This window comes from Meleagris gallopavo, chromosome 9 (assembly GCF_000146605.3).
Source record: "Meleagris gallopavo isolate NT-WF06-2002-E0010 breed Aviagen turkey brand Nicholas breeding stock chromosome 9, Turkey_5.1, whole genome shotgun sequence".
Lineage (NCBI taxonomy): Eukaryota > Metazoa > Chordata > Aves > Galliformes > Phasianidae > Meleagris > Meleagris gallopavo.
In genome coordinates, this window is record NC_015019.2 from 2,203,853 (window position 1) to 2,208,953 (window position 5,101).

Here is a 5,101-nt window from a genome sequence, read left to right on the forward strand (position 1 = left end):
CCTGGCGTGCTGCCTGCATGCTCCAACCACCAGACTGCAGTGCTGCTACTTCCCCGCCACAAGGTCTCGTATGTTTTATTGCTCACCTGTTTAGGAGACTTCACACATTCAGCATGGAGGCTTATAAACCTACTGGGAAAACAGAGGAAGGGAAGAGGTGAAGGAGAAGTTCAGCCAAGAGTGAAATGCTGAGGAGGTGTGGGAGCCTTGGGCTGGGCTGTGCCAGGGTCACCCAGGTCCATCACAGCCCATGGAGGTGAGCAGGTAATTTGCCCATGCCAGAATCACAGGGAGGTTGGTCTGGGGTCACCTGTGGGACCTCAGGACATCCACAGCCAAGGGCAACCTCCTGAGTGCAGGTAGAGCTGACAGGCAGCTCACTCTGCATCCACAGCTGTGAACTGGGCTTGGACCAGGGGTAAGAGTCTCCCAGATTCATTTCTCAGTCATTTATTCATATATAATTGCCTGTCTGCCTGTCTTAAAGCTAATGACTGGATGTGAAGATTTCCAGTTAGGGTTTGTGAGAAGGTAATTACACTGCAATCTCACTGTATGACTATTCCTTGAATGAAGATAAACTTGTTTGAGTAGGTCTGCACATCGCAGGAATCAGTTGTATTACAGAGACCAGGCATGGCAGGGGAGATAAGGGAATGTTTTCACTGCTGCTTTTTTTAATCTGCTGACCCATTAAAAGCTTTTCTGTCTGAAGGGGGCGAGGAGCAAGTAAAAGGGTTAATCCCACAGCTCCTCACCCCTGATGAACATGATTTAAGACTCCACCACTCCGTTGGGGATCAGCGGGTACCCTGAACTGCCTTTCAGGTAGGCGCTGCTTTGCTGAGATGCTCTGGACAGAGCTCCAGCTCCATGAGGCCGATGGACTTTATCTATGAAGGCCCACAAGAGCTGGACAGAAATAGGCTGGCACAGCTGGAGCCTGGGGAAACAAACCCAAAGTGGGAAAGCAGGGAGGGGACAATTGCACAGCTCATATCAGAAGGACCAAGGGAGCAGCTGCGTATCACCATGAGTTTGAGGTTGCTGCCAGAGCGATGTGTTGGCTGACAGCAGGAGGTGCCTCTGGTCAGCACTGCAGTGCATGTGCAGGCAGAGCACGCTGTCCCTGTGGGTGAAGCCATCTCGCCAGCATTATCAGGGCCTGCTGATGCACAGACATTCACCCTGTGATTAGAGGGCAGATAAACACAGAGCGTCCTCTCTAAACAGCAGCTGAGGAGATAGAAAAGTCCCACAGCAAGATAACTTTCCAGGCACAAACACTTACAAGCCTGATGGTTAGATAAAGCTCTCTTCCATTTTTAGGATGCCCTTGCATTTTCTAAGGCTGTAGAGTGATGGGACTCTATGCAAGAGAACAACCAAGTTCATCCACGCCTGTCAGAATTCGGGTATAATCCCCACTGCAGTTTACATCACTTAACAGCAGCCTTGTCATCTGATGTCACTTCTGTACAGTGCACACTCAGCCACCCCGTGCAGCTGTAGTCCCACCCCTAGTGGCACTGCCCTGTCAGCTGTCTCAGGGCACAGAGGCACCTCCCCTCCCTGCAGGGCTCTGCTCTGTTACTTTAAAGCTCTCACCCTTCTTCCAAGCACAAGCCAATGCACTGAGATCATCTCTCAGTCCCATCTAGCTGTTAAACCCCCTCAAATCTTTCTTGCTCAGCAGCACTTCATATAAATCCAGTAATGTGCATATCAGTTTGGCTGCCAACTGCTTTTGGGTCAGGAGGGAGGGGGCTGTGTGGGGCTATTATTACAGTCACCACTCCATTTCCCTGGGGGATGCCAGGAAACCACAAGCTGCCAGCAAACGTCTCGAGGACGGAGGCACGTTGGGGACCCCTGGGAGTCAGCTGGCAAATCTGATGCACTGGCTATGGATTAACAACCCATTAGGGCAGGGGCTTGGGGCTGCATTAAGCAAATCCTTCCCCTCAGCCTTTGCAGACGCTAGCGATTGTTTCCTCAAAGCAAGACAGAAGCAAGGCAGCTTCAGCATGGGGATGGTGCTTAAGCTTCAGGCTCGCACCATTAAATATCAGTGAGGGCTTAAGGGCATTGCACAGCACTTCCCTAAGGGAGATGAATGATTTCCTGGGATGAACCCAACTGGCCCACTCTGTGCTGCATTTGCTTGATGTTGACGCGGCCAAAAGAACACTCTTTGGTATGAATAAAACATGCTTCTTGAGTAGCAGCAGCAACTAGTTTGTCTGGAAGAGCCCCTGACTATGACAGGGCAAGATGTGTGAACCTGTCTTTCAAGGAATCGCTGTCTGAGCTGCTTCCAGGAGCAGCGCAACAATTACGCCTCTTCTGCTGCAACGAGGGAGTCTGTGCTGGTGGAAAAGGAAAGACTTCCCTTATCTGATTTCTCTCTTCTGCAGCAATCATCTGGAATTGATGGCAAACCCACCCCGGGGAAGTATTTTTCCCCCATGGGCCATTAGATCCCCTGCAGGGTCATGACCCGTTTGTCAGAGGTCTTCATGAGGTGGCTAAGAAATGCACATTCAGATATGCGATACAGGCATTACCAGCAGCATCCTGCTTTCCACCAGGACAAAGTGAAAACTGAAAAGATCTGAAAGCTTCTGCTCAAAGTGCAACAGTTTGGGGGTGAGAGATCAGCCCTGCCACTGCCCAGTGGTGCTGTACTGGGGAACATCACATACCTGCTGTGTGCACTGCTTTGCCCGCAGATCAGCAGCACCACAACTCTTCTCAAACACACTGGCACTTTCACGTGGAAAGTTTCTGATGGAACAAACGTACACTGCCAGCTCCTGAGATGTGGACTGGCAGCACGGTGAGACTGGGTCTCTATGCCTGGAACTGCAGGGATACGGCGTGTCGAGATGGAAAAAAGGATGGGAAGAAATTAAAGATTTCAGCTTTGCTGCCGTGAAGCACTCAAGCCTGCACCTAACATCAAGACATTGAAATCAGCCTTGCTGACGCAGGGCTTCAAGTGATTAAGAACATTCTAATGAAATGTTTACCTCCTGGAAAACACCATTTTATCCAAAATAAAATCTTTGCAGGCAGGAAAATTTAATTTACAGATCAAACAAAAATAGTCCTAATGAAGCAGTGCTGCACAGCTGGAAGTTTCCAATCTAATTTGTCAAAATGAACATTAATATTCTCCTTTCATTTGTGACTTCATCACTTGAACTGCATTTTGTTACAATACCATAATGAAATGAGGTCACTACGAAAGGCTGCTCTTTAAAAAGCGAGCTATTGGCAGCACTTCCATAAGTCAGAGGTATCACTGTCTAAACAAATTCCAAACTGCTGGAGCTTTCTGCAAACTGGAAATGTGGCCACAGCTCCGCCATTGGGGGGCTGGGAGGGGAAGGGGTGGGGGGAGGCAGGAGGAGCCATAAATCCTACAGGAAAGGGAAGTCTTCCTAGCAGGGAAGACAGTGAAATTCCAGCTTGTTTTCTCTAGAGCCACGCTGGCATCTCCATCACTGTGCTTCTTTAAGGAAGGAGCAAACAACACCAGCCAGCACTAGCAGGGAAGGGGCAATTCTGCTTTGGGGTGAGGCTGCTGTGCTCCCATTTCACACTGCTCTGAACCCACCTGTGACTCTGATGCTCCTTTGCCCAGCAAGGCAGAGGGATACCCCAGCCCCTCGGGGACAGCTGAAGGGGCTGTGCTGTGCCCTGGGCTCCCATCCTCTCTTCCCACATGGGCTCCTGTGGTTTGCAGGGACTGCTCAAAGCACTGGAATATCACCGAGCAGGCAGCTGAGGAAAGGCTTGATCAAAGTATAAACAAATTCTAAGTGCCTGAATCAAGAGAATGACACAAACTAACCCACCCCTTAAAGTGCCTGTGACCACAAACCACATCACTGCAGCAAAGGAGGCACACTTTTCTTGTTCTAAGTCATAAAAATTACTTACTAAGGTGACAAATTTATGGCTGGAGTAATTACACGATTACTTTATTATGTGCCACCAGCGTGAGAAATATATATTAAAAAGTCACTTATGTCCAAACCAAAAGGGCCAGCAAAGAATTATTGGAGGCAGTAAATAACTGTGACATGTACAATTATTTACTTGGTTGGAAGCTAGAATTTCAGATTGAAAGCCAGCAGTCATGTTCAAAGGGCTCAGATGCAGTGGCAGCAATCCGTCCCACCCTCACACTGTCCGTAGCAATGTGTGGAAGGTGATGGTGGGGAGCTGCAGCATAAACCCAGCTGGGCTGTGAGCTCCCCAGCACAGGTCCAGCCCTTTGGATCCATGCTCTCACTCAGAGCCAGGGGCCCTAGACACCAGGGAGTGGAGGACAGAGGTGGGTTCTGCCCTGAGGGCAGCAGCACTGAGCCCCAGTCCTCTTCTGGAAAAGAAACCCAGGCATGGCCTCCTCTGAGCAGTGAGTTCCCACTGGGCCACACCATCAAAGACCTTTTAGTTCATTTATAAAAATAAATAAACAAATGCCCAACTGAAGCGTTTTCTTACCTTGGGCTTTTCCATGGTAGCACAGATTTCAACAGGGAGAACTCAACCTGCAAACTGGAATTACCAGCTGTAAAGACAGAAAGTAGAAGACGTATGCTTTAAACCATCTTCAGATCACCCAAGAATGGAAGCAGTCACAATCCAGGAATAAAGGAGGAGACCATTACTCTCTTCCAAGGATCAGGACTCACTAAACACTCCAAAGAAAGCAATCTCTGTGTAGAGATGCTTCCTTTGCCGCTATCAGCTCTTATATGAGGTTAGGAGGGATGGACTCTGGGTGTATCCACAGACGTATTGCTTCCACCTGTGCTCGTAGGGCTGGCTACACCCCTTCACCAGGTGCACAATCACTGCTTCAGGCTGTGACCTAATGGCTCCCATACAGCAGCACGCAGGGCTGCATAGTGACAAAGGCTGGGAGGGTGAGGGGAGGTGAGGGGATGCGGTGGCTCCAGCAGAGAAAAGGGGACCTGAGGTGGGGCTGTGATGTGTCAGGGCCACCCCACCTGCGGTTGGACCTGGGCCATGGTGCAGCCCTGTGCTGCTGATGGCAGCAGCCCCTGGGATCTGCCCGCCCCGGGGC

General features: G+C 50.0%; 1 long non-coding RNA gene across 1 annotated transcript; it reads right to left on the reverse strand.

Annotated features, from left to right (window-relative positions):
- Positions 1-520: 520 nt before the first annotated feature.
- LOC104912130 lies at positions 521-4,724 on the reverse strand. Its single transcript, XR_004160605.1, has 4 exons — positions 4,683-4,724; positions 4,516-4,582; positions 3,623-3,800; positions 521-2,865 (listed from the first exon to the last, which is right to left on the reverse strand). It is a non-coding gene; the product is annotated as an uncharacterized LOC104912130 (long non-coding RNA).
- Between the last annotated feature and the right edge of the window lie 377 nt (positions 4,725-5,101).